This window comes from Cyprinodon tularosa, unplaced genomic scaffold (genome assembly GCF_016077235.1).
Source record: "Cyprinodon tularosa strain WSP-4 unplaced genomic scaffold, ASM1607723v1 ctg300, whole genome shotgun sequence".
NCBI lineage: Eukaryota > Metazoa > Chordata > Actinopteri > Cyprinodontiformes > Cyprinodontidae > Cyprinodon > Cyprinodon tularosa.
This window is the reverse complement of record NW_024039009.1, coordinates 681358-696657: the sequence shown is the minus strand read 5'-3', so window position 1 is coordinate 696657 and position 15300 is coordinate 681358. Positions and strand designations below refer to the sequence as shown.

Genomic DNA, 15300 nt, shown 5'->3' with positions numbered 1-15300 from the left:
GTTATCTTGCCACCGAACACAGTAAACAGAATAATAAAAGAGATCAAAGGAAAAAAAGTAAACTCCTCTGCCCCCCTTTAAACCACTAAAAGCCTGATTCAACGGACACTAACATGCCATTATGGAGATGAGTGTCACCCTATAGTTTAAAGGAATAGTACACCCAAAACATGATTAGCCTTCATTTTCTACTGACCCCCATGCTGAACAACACTCTGGAGTACTTTTTTTATATCTAAAATGCATCTGGAGATCTGGGAGGCTTCTTGCTGTCTGCTGACATTCAAATAATGGAGGTCTATGGTGACCGAGGCAGAAAGGTCCATAAAAGTCCACAAAAAACGTGTCAATATTCCTCCATACTGCTCGTCCAATGTATTCCAAGTGTCCTGAGTGGGTAGCATCCAGAATTTACTCGAAACGAAGTCATTTAGAATGTTTTTAGAGCATAAACAGTAGTGTATAGGATTTCCTAAAAGCGCGTTCACGAGTCTACGGAAACCGCGGCAGACCAAACCAGATGAAAGTGCGCATTCATTTTTTTTTTTTTTTTTTTTTTTACAGTGTCCTGTCTGGCAAGGTGGCAATAAGAATAATTGTCTTGATGCCAAAAGGAGCCCAACAGATTTTACTTTCACAAGTGTAGCGGTATGGCAATTGCCATACTGCTCCACTTGTTTCATGTATATAAATTGCTTTATTATAATTATGCAGGGAGTTTTACAGTTCATATGGACACTGCAATGTAAGTAGAGCAGAAAAACAGAAGAAGAAGAAGGGAAAAGAAAAAGAAAAAAACAGGACAAAAGATGAAAGAAAGAGGAGATAGGAAGGAGACAATGACAAAACATTTTCAGTCTGCTTCAACACCTGTAATGAGATGGAAAAAAAAAAAAAAAAAAAAAAAAAAAAGAACAGCACAACCAAAAAACATGGTACGAGATATACAATAAAGCAAACACCTTGAAACTATCGCTAACGTAATATTATTAAGTCTGACATGTACTCTGTGTTACCTGAAGATATGAATGTGGGGTTTCTGTTTGGAAGTGAATCTCTAAGTACTTGAAGCCTAGCACCTGTAGTTGTTTGTGAGGGTGAACTTGTGCATGTAAAGTTTTAACCATAGAAAAAATGCTCAATAGTGGTTGTGGAGAGCCGGAGAGGCACACCCCCCAGAGCACTGAGTCCAGCGCCGGGAGACCCAAAGCCCCAGGCGCCCAAGGGGACCCCAGAAGCGAAGGCACCAAGGCGGGGCCAGCCCCGGAAACCAGACCCCACCAAGGCAGGAGGAGAGACAGCCACGAAGAAGCCCCCCAGCCACCGCCATGCCGGCGCCCCGGGGAGCCGCGGGGACGAGTCCGCGGGCCCCGCCGGCAGCCGGCCACCCCGAAGTAGGGCCGGGCATCGAACACCAGCCCCCCCACGGCGCCGACCGAAACGCCCCAGCCCCACAGAGCACCGAAACACGCCCCGCCCCCCAGCACCAAGCCCCGGCGACCGGCCGCAACACCCACCGCGACCGCACCACCCAGGAAAACACTCAGGCGGCCGCGCCCCCGGCCGGGGCCCATGCGCATCCGCCGCGAACCGGCCGCGAGCGCCGCGGGACCCCCCCAAAACGCCCCCCCCGGCCAAAAGCGCAGCCCCACCCCACCAAGACCGATGCCAACAGCGCGCAACGAAACACACCGCGCACAGAATCAGCCCGAGAGCAGAAAAGCCGCCCGGCGCAAAACCGCAAGAAGAGCAGACCGCAGCCGGCGCAACCACCCCCCCCAGCAGCCCAAGGGGCAGCACAAAGCCAGAGCGGAGCGAACCGCGCCGCCCCCCCCACCGGACGAAGCCAAAGCATCCCAGCCACGTCCGCCGCCCCCCCCGCCGCCCGTACCAGGCCCTGACACGCGGCCAGAGCAGCTCCGCCGCCCCGGCCCCCCCACCACGCGCCGGCCATAGCCACTCCAGGCCCCCACCCGCCCCGCAGCCCCACCCGCCGCGATCAGCGGGAACAGAGCAGCCCCGCCATGCCTCCAGGAGGGAAAACCCACCCGAATACCTAGCCAGCGCAGCCAGCCCGCCCAGACCGGCCCTCCAACACTACCCCCCGCCGGAGCCGCCCGGACCCCCACACACCAGCGGCGCGCCGCCAGCAGGACCCCCACCCAGCAGGCCCGCCCGCCCCCCGAGAAAACAGACATGCCAAACCCCCCAAAGGAAGAAGAAAGAAAAAAAAAAAAAAAAAAAAAAAAAAAAAACAATGCCCCCACAATGCGACAGCGGACACCAGACACCGACCCGTCCGCAACCGCTCCCCCCCCACCGAGGAAGAGAAAAAAAAACATAAATAAATAGGTAAATTAATTAATTAATTAATAATTACAATCAAAATAAATAGGCAAGAGGAGAAGTGCGAGCGGAAAAACCGGAGCCCAAAACAGGACCCAAGACCCGCACCCCACCATGCCGTGCAGCCCCCCCCCCCGAACCGGTACCACAGAACCGGCATAGGAAAGAAACACCGCCCAGGAACCGGCATCGTAGCGAAGGCACCGGCACCGACCCCAAAAATCCCCGAACAACACCCAGCCCCACCCCGAAGCGGATCCAGTCCCAGGCCCCGGGGATCCGAGGCCCCAAGGGCACCCGATCCCCAGACAGGAGCCCCAGCAAAGCCCCGGCCGGCCGGGGCCAGCGGAGAGGCTGCCAGGAATGAGCCAGCAGTCCCCCGGGCATCCACCCCCAGCTCCACCAGTGCACCGGTGAGCCCCGACGCCAGCCAGCGGAGGGAGAGCAGGACGGGGGGAATGGGCTCCGCACTTAGCGGAGACTTGAGATGTATTTGGGAGAGGGTGCGGTTGAGACCCCAACCTGGGAGAAAAAAAAAAAAAACAAAAAAAAAAAACACACCATCTCAATCATGCCTTCCCTCCCTAGTGCCCCCACTCGTACCACAGGAAAAAAAAAAAAATTGAATAAAATAATAATAATAATAAATAAAGAAAATAACAACGCGGACACACATTCACACATAACACTCACATCCAATAATACCAGGACCAAAAACCCGGTGACACCGGTGGTCGGTCCCGGGACTATCGGATGACCCCATAAGTGAACCTAAAATCCGGATGTGAGGGGAGGGGAGCGGCGACCCCGCCACACCAACCCATCTCTTTCCTGCTTCAAGCCCGGCCCCCCACCCCGCACACGGACCGGACCACCCCCAGCAAGAGCCCCCCCCGGGACCGGGGCCCACCCATTCCGCGCCGGCCACCCAACCAGAACCGCCCCCCCCCCGAACAGAAAGAAAAAAAAAAAAAAAAAAAAAAAAAAAACCTTCAACCAGGCACTTCATGCCCCTCCATCCAACCTTCTTTGGGGAGAGCAGAGGTGACAGCCCCGCCACCAGCAGGCCACCTAGGCCCCGCAGCCAGCCCCAGCCAAAACCACGGACCAGGCGGCCCGCTCTTCCTCCAGGCCCCAGACTCCAGGCGGCAGCCGGAGAACAGGGGTGTGAGAAGACCCCGATCCTCCCTGCGCCCGCTCGGTAGTGGTGTTGTTGCGTGTTGCTCTCAGATGCAATTAAAACTGGGAGTACCAAGAGGGGGTGTCCGGCACACTCCACCCCCCCTCCAGGAGATAGACGGTGCCAGCACACCCCCCCCTTCGACAACCCTCAACCCTCAATGTCTAGATGCGAGAGGGGATGGAGGAGGCCGACCGTGGTGAGGCCCATAAAATAAGCCCCCCCCCCCTGTGGCCCTGACCCCCACCCCCCGAAAATGCCCTACATAGATGTGTGTTGTGAAAATGATGTTGATGGAAGTGTCTAAAATGCAAAATAAAATTGGTGTGGGGGACGTCATCAGAAGGTGTGGCCCTCCAGTAACGACCCCCTCCCCAAAAACCTACATGTGTGGCAAAGTGATGGAGCAGGCAGAGGGAGGATTTCGGGGATGGGGAGCAAAGGACTGGGGTGCTTGCTGCACTCCCAGGGAGCCAGCTCCCCCGCTGACTCCAATAGGCACCCCCGTTCCCCGAGAGCCCCCCCAGAGAAGGGGGCCCCACCAGTTTCACCACCATAGCCCGGGGGCACGGGACCGGCAGCAGGACCCACCAGCCAGCCGGGCACGGAGCCGACACCACCACCCCCCCCCGTCCTGTCCATCCAAAAATAAAAATAAAAAAAATAATAAAAAATAAATAAATAAGTAGATAAATAAAAAATAAAAAAATAAATAAATAAATAAATTAAATTAATAAAAAAATATAAAAGGAAGATAAGAAAAAAAAAAATAATAATAATAAATAAATAAATGAATAAGGGAGGGGACAACCCCAGCCGGCCAGCCAACGCGCAACACGCAGAGCCCCCACCCCGGACGAAGCCCCACCAGGGGGCAGCACGGACCAGGACCAAGACAGGGAGCCAGACCCGAAGCCCTTCAAAGATCTCCTTCCCTCTATCACCACCCCCCACCCCCCCTCCGGAGATGTAATCCCTCCCCTACAATAACAATCAAGCTACTCACCACACAAGCGACAGAAGACATCCAGGCCGAGATCATACCTACTCCCCCTCCCTCCCCTTCCCCCACTTACAGAGTGCAAACCCGTGAGGGGGTAAGCACTTGCCATAGGTGTTAATGTCCATGCCCCCCCCCCAGCCCAGCAGGCCCCGAGGCACCCCGGCACACCAGAGGCCGTGGCAGCAGGGACAGACAGCCGGGCGTACACCGGCCCAGAACCCAAGCAGCACTCCCCACAGAACCCGAACCCCCGAAAGTGCGCATTCAGCTCGGCAAAGAACTCATGCTCTTCCTCAACACTGAAGTCCTCAGACATTTTTCTTTCGTTGTTTCTTTCTTTGCACAGGTAAACAGCACATTTCTTCTTCTACGCTTGCATTATCGGCAGAGCAGACGCTGAATGCGTACTTTCATCTGGTTTGGTCTGCCGGCTTCCGTAGCGTTGTGAACGCGCAGGCGCGCGCTTTTAGGAAATCCTATACATTACTGTTTATGCTCTAAAAACATTTTAAATGACTTCGTTTCGAGTAAATTATGGACGCTACCCACTCAGGACACTTGGAATACATTGGACGAGCAGTATGGAGGAATATTGACACGTTTTTTGTGGACTTTTATGAAACTTTCTGCCTCGGGCGCTATGGACCTCCATTATTTGAATGTCAGCAGACAGCAAGAAGCCTCCCAGATCTCCAGATGCATTTGAGATATCAAAAAAGTACTCCAGAGTGTTGTTCAGCATGGGGGTGAGTAGAAAATGAAGGCTAATCATGTTTTGGTTGTACTATTCCTTTAAGGATAAGGCTGTTTTCACACCAGAAAACAAGTGGGGATTCGTTCCAGTTTATGTAATACTTTTGTTTGGTTCTTTGCGACTCAATAGCATTTAAATTCAGTTTATTTATAAAGAACCAATTCCCAACATGTGTCATCTAAAGGCACTTTACAGAGACATTTTAATAGGACCATACTGTCTGAAAGGTTTAACGTTTTTTATCTAAGGAAAACTAGCTGATTGCATAGAGTTTACTACACATGCTCCTCCTGGATGGGCATGTGGCAACATTTTGTTGTTGACTCTAGGACAATCCCTCACACCAAGCATGCATGCAGCAATAGTTAAGCGACAAAGCTCTGAACCAGTGTTCATGTCAAAGATAAAGCTGCTATGATGTGGGAAAGCATAGAAAGCATAAAGTTAAAATTTGAGCAATAAATATTGCAGACTGGGAGATTCAAGATAGAATGAAGCAGAATGATGAAAAGTGTTCTTTATGTCCTCCACCAGCCTAAGGCTATAGCGGCATAACTACAGAGATAGCTCAAAATAACGTGAGCCACTCTAACTATAAACTTTATCAAAAAGAAAATTTTAAGCCTAGCCTTAAAAGTGGCAATACTCAACCTTTGAAAGCAACTAAAACTACTTGGAAAATATAAGGCATCTGTAACAGTTGCTTGCTTGGGGTGCCATCACAATAAATTGTCTGAAGTAGAAAAGGCAGCAAACTATCCTACATTATGCTCTCTATCCAGGAGAAAAATGAAGCTCTACACAAAATAAAGCAGAGAGGAAGATGTGCGGCAACAGTAACACAGATGTCAGCGAGCTCTCACAGCTATCTAAGTCTTAATCTATTTAAAGTAAACCAAACACCTCTGTTTTGAAAGTGCCCTTAAGTTAAGCTCATCTGCAACATAACCTCCAGATGGGTTTAGTAATAGGAAAAGGAGGAATATGTTAAAGACCCCACCTAACACATGCAATTAATACTCATGGTAGAGGATCTGTGAGGCCATGTTTCAAGGACCCATGATATTTGTTTGTAGGGGACCATCTTGAAATTTTTGAAATATCAAAGAAACTCTACCAGAAAACGGAAAATTATTCTTTCAGCAGCATTATTATCAAAAAGGGATTCCCAGAAATCCAATCCTCTTTGTCAGTCCCCAAGCCTTAATCCTTTAGAATACATGTGGGGTGAACTGAAGGGGAGAGAGCATAGGAGGGCCAGACCTCTCTCTTTCCAGCCTTGTGGAATTTTATAGCAGAGGAGTACATGCTGTCCTATTGGTAGAAGATGTCATACAAATAATTTACAGCACAGGTCACCCAGCACTGTATGAGCAGCATTTTGATTTTGTGACTCAAACTTAAAGGATTTTCTTTAATTTTTATGATTCTGCCTGTTAAGACATCAATCTACTAGTTTTATTACTGTGCACACTATTTTTCCTGCAGTCAGCTAAATTGAAGATCAAATAGAAAAGAGGGTTTAATAGTGTGTTGGTTGTCCACAGGTGATATCATTACAGAAGACATCAACTTCATCAATCAGCTGTTGCTTATGACCGCTTTCCTTACTGACAAGCTTTTGTCCTGTATTTTGTTCCAGTCCATTCTCGTTCTGCTGTCTCTGCTATCTCTTTTGGACAGTTTTCACGATGCTCTCTCCACCTGGGTTTTCCCCTCATGCATGCCTGGGTGCGTGCTGGCATGAAAATGTGAGCTTGGGCTATAGTGATGCAGTACGTTATTAAATCATTGCAGAAAAAAATGGATGCCGCTCTCCAGCTACTTCTGTACTAAAGGATCACTGAGTGGAACTGTTATAAAGCCTTGAGGTGTTTATACCTCTGGGTCCATCCTTAGCCCTGTTTTCATTTGAAGTAACCCATTAGCCTTTAAATAATAATGACCTCATAGTAAAGGGCATGAATATTTATTATGCCTTACGCTCAATGCAGAGCCGTCACAGTATTTACCTACACGTAAAAACCATAAAGCAGCTGCATATAGAGACACAGAAGTGAATTGCTCATTGCAATTTATGGTCCATGCTGCTGTAGTGAATGGCTTTGCCTTTTAGCATTAATGAGTAAACACTCCAAAAGACACATGCTTTGCAGAAGATGTTGCATATACCACATCACATCAAGGTGGTTTAAGTTATTTCAAGCATTAATGTTCTTATATTTCACTGTGTCCTCTGACAGATTTTAGAAAAAAATCCAAAGTTATTTGCTTAGAATTTACCATAAAGGCACCATGTTTGCTTGTGTTGTTTTATAAAAAAAGCTTCATCAGTATAGATGCAGAGCATCTATGAAAATCAGTTTTCATACCAAACATTCACAATTGGATATGATTGTGAACTTTAATTACACCATTATGATACACAATTACTCACTGATCTACACATTTCCATTGTAGCACTGATTCCGTGTTTTTTGTCCTGTTGGATGGGGAAGCTATGACACAATGTCAAGCCTTTTGCAGCCTCTAACAACTTTTCTTCCTGAGTTGCCCTATTGTGATTAGTTCATCCATCTCCTCATTAACTTGAGCCAGCTGCCTCGTACCTTCTGAAGTAAAAAAGCAAAATTTCCCTTGCATACCTTTTATATATTTGATCATTTGGATGTACTCTAACAGCACTTGCTGTTTACAACTGGTTTGCATTGCTAGTGGCTAAGATGCTAAAGCTCAAAAAGAATGGTGGGGGCATTACTCATTGATTAAGTAAACAATAAAAATGTAACTTAAACTTACAGTTGAAGTATCACAAGTATTTCTCAAATTGTAAAGCTCTGGTTTACAGCTGTGCCATAATATGCTGCACAATATAAGGGAAATCGTTTGATTGGGTTGCTATTTTCCAACATAGCAACTACAATGTCAGTCGAAGTTAGTTAATATATTTCTGCCTTCTCTGTTTCTTATCAGTAACTACAAAGCTTCTAGCATTTTCCTTAAACTTCTGTGTGAATATACTAATTAGATCTTATCATCAACTGTAACGAGGCTCCATCCAGTATAATTATGCTATTATTTGCTTGCTAAGCATAAATCCAAGACATTTGGAACATAGAAATCATTGAAAACTGTATTCTAGAAAGTTCTTTTGATATTAGAATTGCATTCATTGATATTGGACTAATTCTCTATCCGTGATTTATTGTAATGCCCCACTGCCAAATTATATAAATTTTCAGGGTATAGATTTGGGATCTCAAACATTTTTCCCATGAAACCCAAAATAACTGTGGCTACTTACTAAGGGAGGCCCCCTAAAAATCAGAGGCGGATAATCTAGGTCCAGAAATATAAAAGCCTGCATAGAGATTAGCTCCAACCATTTACATTTCAGGCTCCACAACACAGACTGGGGACTAAACCCCTGATTAAGAGAACTGGATAAGAAAAGCTATGCAGGGTTTTTACTTCTTGGACTTGGATTATCCACCTCCACAAAAAAGACATAAAATACTTATGAAAAAGAGTGAAAATTTTATGTACATATACGTATGTATATATGTATTTTTTTTATTGATTTATTGGTAATTCCCGTTCATTATCAAATAAACTCTTCAAAGTTTCTTTAAAGTGACAAAAATGGTTCATCCTATTTTTTGCTTGATTTAGAATTGATCAACACACCTGTAAAGTATCAAGTTTCTAGGGCTTGTAGTCGGGAACGTTTTGCCAAGAAATAATTCACAAAAAACAATCAGCACCTATGAAGACGACAGGTGGCACCCTGAATGTGCTAATTAGCGTTATATCTGAACCAAAGGAACCTGTGGAAAAGTTCACCTCATTATCATTTCCAAGCTGCAGCTGCAGTTTCTACTTTGTCCACTTGATGTCACAAACACTACAAGGACAGTAAAAGCCAGACAGCATGAAGTTAGTGGCATCTTTTAAGATGCTCTTTTAGATTGTTCTCAAAAAGCTGCATCTAAAATGGGAACGAACAGCATTAAGTGACACTGTTCAAGCTTTTACTAGATTGACGTGTTGTCATCAGTGGAAGAAGAGGCAGAGCTGCAGGGAGCCTTGTGGCAGGAAGCTACCGTTGACCTTATTTAGAGGAACCCCAGAGACTAGGTGGGAACCTGGAGAATAACATAGCCTCTGTCTCTTGTCATCCCTAATCACCTGCACCCTGAGCAAGGCAGAGTCAAGGCATTTTAACCCTGAGCTTATCTCATGGTGAAAATATTGTAAAAAAAAAAAAAAAAAAAGCTACTTCAAGAGCTGCTTCTATTGTAATGAGCTGAAAGTAGGTGTGATGAAATGTATGCTTGGGCTGTAAAACTCTTTCATTTGCATAGACACCTTTTGTGAATATCAATGCAGGCTCTTAATGAGAATGATGCAATTATAGTCAAAAGGGGAGAGGTGCTGGGTGTTTTATCCTCATTTCTCAAGGGCCCTATTTTAGGACTTTTTCTCTCTCCCCATTTTCACTTTGACTTGTTGACTGTCATGGTGCAACTGTAGGAAAAGAGATAATTCTGAGAAACGTTGAATATGTCAAATTAGTTCAACAGAGATACTAAAACTCTTAAAATATCATAGCCAGCAATGATTCAAACTGATTTAAAATTCTAATATTTATTCTGTATCATAAATAAATATCCAAAACGTTTGGCAAACTTTTTCTTAAGACCATCCAATGCGATCCAGGGGCCCTATTGATGCCAGTTCTCACTTACTTACAATGTGTTAAAAATACGTGAGTGTTTTTTTTCTTTCAGCATTAATTCATCTGTTCTGTGAAGCAAACATATTGCTCCGCAAAGAGCAAGAAACACGCTAGACAGGTCAGAGAGAAAGTTACAAATTTACAAGTAGGCAAAAGTCTCAAATTTTTCATAGGAGATTCTGTAATCCAGACTTCTTGTTGTTCATTCAGCATCTACAGTATTCTTCCCAGAACAGCTGCATGCATAAAGCCATTTGTGTGAGAAAATGACGGAAGTGTCAGAGAAGTGTCAAATTAGTAGGGAGGTTTGAGGTTCATGACTACATAAAAAAAAAAAAAATGTTTAGCAGAAAAACTAAAGCTACAGATCATCCTAAAACAAATGTCCTCTGTGCAGCATGGTGGTGGCAGCATTGAGCTGTGAGACTGCCTTCCCTCTGTAAGTGAAGAGGATGCTGGTCAAGTTTATAGGAAAATCAATGGAGTCAAATACACGATAATCCTGCAATTCAACACTTGATTTTTATTTATAACACCTAGAGAAAAATATGCATTTATTTTTTCTATGTACTTATGATATGCCAATCTTACACTTTGTATTCTAATTGAATGGTTGAATCCCCTGTTATGTGTCACACAAAATGTGTATTAAAAGTTACACCACTCTTCTTCTTTTTAAGGAAATGCAACCCTGATGCAGAGATTTCCACTTAGCTGATCATACAGATGTGTACGTGTCAACAGTGGTTAACGGCTTCATATTCTTTTAGCAACATGAAGGCTTTTGGTGCTTAATTATTCATTTTTAAAGAATCATCTATTTCACCTCCGGAGAACAAGGTAATATATAGTGGTGTATTTTCTTGTTCTTTTTAAACAGAGCTATAAGGCAATATCCTGGGAGGTAAAGAGAAAAATGTATCTTTGTGTATTTAGGTTAGTGACATCACAAGATGTATAGAAATTCAGCTGAGCAGCCGTGGTTATATGTTATGGTGAACTGAAACAAAATCACAGATTTCAACATACACTATATTGCCAAAAGTATTTGCTCACCTGCCTTGACTCACATATGAGCTTAAGTGACATCCCGTTCCTAATCCATAGGGTTCAATATGACGTCGGTCCACCCTTTGCAGCTAGAACAGCTTCAACTCTTCTGGGAAGGCTGTCCACAAGGTTTAGGAGTGTGTTTATGGGAATTTTTGACCATTCTTCCAGAAGCGCATTTGTGAGGTCGCACACTGATGTTGGACGAGAAGGCCTGGCTCTCAGTCTCCGCTCTAATTCATCCCAAAGGTGTTCTATCGGGTTGAGGTCAGGACTCTGTGCAGGCCAGTCAAGTTCATCCACACCAGACTCTGTCATCCATGTCTTTATGGACCTTGCTTTGTGCACTGGTGCACAGTCATGTTGGAAGAGGAAGGGGCCAGCTCCAAACTGTTCCCACAAAGTTGGGAGCATGGAATTGTCCAAAATGTCTTGGTATGCTGAAGCATTCAGAGTTCCTTTCACTGGAACTAAGGGGCCAAGCCCAGCTCCTGAAAAACAACCCCACACCATAATCCCCCCTCCACCAAACTTTACACTTGGCACAATGCAGTCAGACAAGTACCGTTCTCCTGGCAACCGCCAAACCCAGACCCGTCCATCAGATTGCCAGATGGAGAAGCGCGATTCGTCACTCCAGAGAACGCGTCTCCACTGCTCTAGAGTCCAGTGGCGGCGTGCTTTACACCACCGCATCCGACGCTTTGCATTGCACTTGGTGATGTATGGCTTGGATGCAGCTGCTCGACCATGGAAACCCATTCCATGAAGCTCTCTGCGCACTGTTCTTGAGCTAATCTGAAGGCCACATGAAGTTTGGAGGTCTGTAGTGATTGACTCTGCAGAAAGTTGGCGACCTCTTCGCACTATGCGCTTCAGCATCCGCTGACCCCGCTCCGTCAGTTTACGTGGCCTACCACTTCGTGGCTGAGTTGCTGTCGTTCCCAAACACTTCCATTTTCTTATAATACAGCTGACAGTTGACTGTGGAATATTTAGGAGCGAGGAAATTTCACGACTGGATTTTTTGCACAGGTGGCATCCTATCACAGTTCCACGCTGGAATTCACTGAGCTCCTGAGAGCGACCCATTCTTTCACAAATGTTTGTAAAAACAGTCTGCATGCCTAGGTGCTTGAATTTATACACCTGTGGCCATGGAAGTGATTGGAACACCTGATTCCAATAATTTGGATGGGTGAGCAAATACTTTTGGCAATATAGTGTATGTTATAAAATATTTATGTTTTAAGGATCAACCTTATGTGCTTAACAAGAGATTGACCTCAATGACACTACTGCAGATGGTGAAACTAAAGCAAATAGTGACATTAAATAAAGTGGTCTGGTTGGTTTTTGTGCAATGGCTGAACAGTTGGTAGAGGAGCTGCTTTGCAGCAAGAAAGTTCTGAGTTTGAATACCTGTCTTTTTGCATGCAGTTGCTTGTTCTCCCCATGTATGCATAGATTTTCTCTAAATTCACCATTGGAATTAGATGTATGAAAACTGTTAAACATCTAAACTCATTCTACTTTTTTATATTTGACTGCCAGGGGTTAATATTGCATTTCTGCTTCTTCCCTTTGCTTTGACTAGAAATATTCTGATCAAGTTAGGTTCATAACAGGTAAATGCTTGGTTGCTAAATTATGGAAAAATCATAAAATGCTTGAAAAGAGACTATATAGTTTTCATATCTTTTCTGGTCCTCATAAAGTACATTCATATGATTTGGCGGCGATGTCCTATTTTACTGAGGTCTATTAGTTTTTGTATAGGTCAAATGTCTTCTTGCAGCCATTCTGAATGAAAGTAAAAAAAGTGGAAGAAATTGAATTTATTATTGTGAAAAAAGAGAAATCATCTAATATAAAAAGGAATGTACTGAAAAGATTTTATTTGCCTTTCGTTTTTTTCATGTCACCATTTACATTTCAGCTTGCAGGGTCATTTTTGAGAGAGTAGATTTGATCAAATAAGAGTTTCCATTAAAATATCAAAACAAAGAACTACAGACCATGGCATGTTGTTCTGTAGGTGACTAACTGAAGTAGATTTAAATGATTTTTTGCAAAGACTAGAAAGTCTAGTAAGTTGCAAAGTCTGTATATATATTATATATATATATATATATATATATATATATATATATATATATATTTTTTTTTTTTTTTTTTTTTCCAGAATTGTTGGCTCTAGCTTTAATGTGGATAGAATAGAAAAAGACAAATCATATGGACAAAATATATAAAAAGACATTGCCAAGAAAGCTTTTTAGTTTGATTGTGAGCTGAAACACCAATGGCCTTCTGTAACAACCAATAACTTTATTATTATATTATTATTATTATTATATATATTTGTAATCTTTATATCCTTGACCTGTTGATACATGCGTCTTAAAAGATATTTAACATCTGTAATATACAGTATGTGAGATAAAAGAATCATGTAGCTGCCCACTCCTGTATATTTTCCACTCTCCTGACAACATTGTGCAATAAGTTACAGGAAATTAACTCTTCCAATCTCTTTGCCAACATCATATCTGAGAACAGAAGCAGTCACTGTTGATATGACACTGTGCTTCTGTTTAGTGCTAATACCACCTGTGTAACTCTGTTACTATTGACCTGTATGCACCTGCCTCTGAATGCTGTCCAGCATCTAGATCATCATTGAAATTACAGGGGGATTACTCCTCTCAGCCTCTTTTTACCCTGGTTATTGTGTGTGCCACTTGTGCCATATTCTTCTTGTAACAGCGTGAGATAAGATACAGAGAACAAACAACTCTCTAATAAACCTCACAGGCCATGCCTTTGAGTGCAATACAACATGCTGACAGTTAGAGGTGCTGTTTTTCACACTGTAGTGACCACATTAACAGGCAACACACAGCCACTGGTTTTTAAAAGCACTTACTGGCCCTGAGCCCATGTATCATAGTAGAGGGCTTAACATTATGCCCTTTGAAAGCTGTAGGAGTTTTTTATTCTTTTTTTGTTGTGAAAATGGACCATCTTCACTTTGCTTTGTCTTTCTTCCAAATCTGATTCAAATTGTTTCCATTCTCATCTGTTTATTTCTTAAAAAATGGTTCTTCTGCCTAAGTGTCATCTTAAAGGGATATTTTACCTTCCTACCTTCTCTCTGCCTCACTTAGTGCCCTCCAAAGCTAATTACTTTTTTTTTTTTTTTTTTTACAAAGAAGTTGTTTTCCTGTGAGGATTTAAATATGTTTCTATGCAGGAAAGCCATAGTTTTAAAAAGTGAAAGCTTTTTTACCTATTTGGCTACAAACAAAGACACAGGGTATTAAACATCTCTTCCTAAAGAGTGTCAGCTTACTATTATACTTTTGTACGACCAGGTAAAGCTGCTTTTGAGATAGGGGAATATATGGATGATGGGTTGGGAGAGAAACAATTTAGTTTTCTCAGCTGTCAAACTGTCTGATGTCTACAGAGCAGGTCTGATGATTCAAAAGATTTACATGTCAGTTTCTAAGACAGTGAAAATCTCAGGATTTTACTTCTCTATTAAATATAGATCTTATAGTGTTTTAGTTTCCTGGATGCACTGGGAGCTCCACTCACCATGTTAAATGGTTCTTCCATAGTTCATTTAGTAGTAATAGTATTGCTCTTGAAACATGACTCAAATATAGAAGAAAATAGCTGCCAGGTTTGGCACAAAGTGGTCAAGCTCAACTGCATTCTAATAATCGGCCAAAATTGGGGTTTTCTTTCAGATTTACTGCCATTTTCTTTGGTAAATCTTAGTAAAATAAAACAGATATTATACTCATTTTTGTAAGAGCTTTTTTTTCATTAACTGAACCCCCCTATTCCCATCCCTTTAATTTTGTCCATCACTACTCTGCATGCAAAGCAGTTGTTCCATTGAGTCATTTTGTGCTGTGGGAAATAGAGATTTCATCCAGCTCTTTATTAGTCATGTTATTTTCTTTTAATTTGAAGAAAGCATTCATCTCCAATTGCGTATCTTTATGGTAATCTAGTTTCTTCACTCTCCATTCTACTCAACGGGAATAATAATACAATTTTTTATCTTTTTGTACCACATATGTTTCTGTACTTTTTTACTATAATCGAGGATGCTGTAAAGACATAGGGTTTCATTTCCTTTTAATGCACTGAGATGTTGATGCAAACATTTCAAGAGTTCTTCTTCTTTTAAAAATGTGTATTTACATTAATGTTCT

General features: G+C 43.3%; 1 protein-coding gene across 1 annotated transcript in view; it reads left to right on the top strand.

The window, feature by feature from the left end:
* The window catches only part of tafa4b (TAFA chemokine like family member 4b), a 63841-nt gene that overhangs the window by 39441 nt on the left and 9100 nt on the right, over nucleotides 1–15300 (top strand). The gene's annotated exons all lie outside the window — the stretch shown is intronic.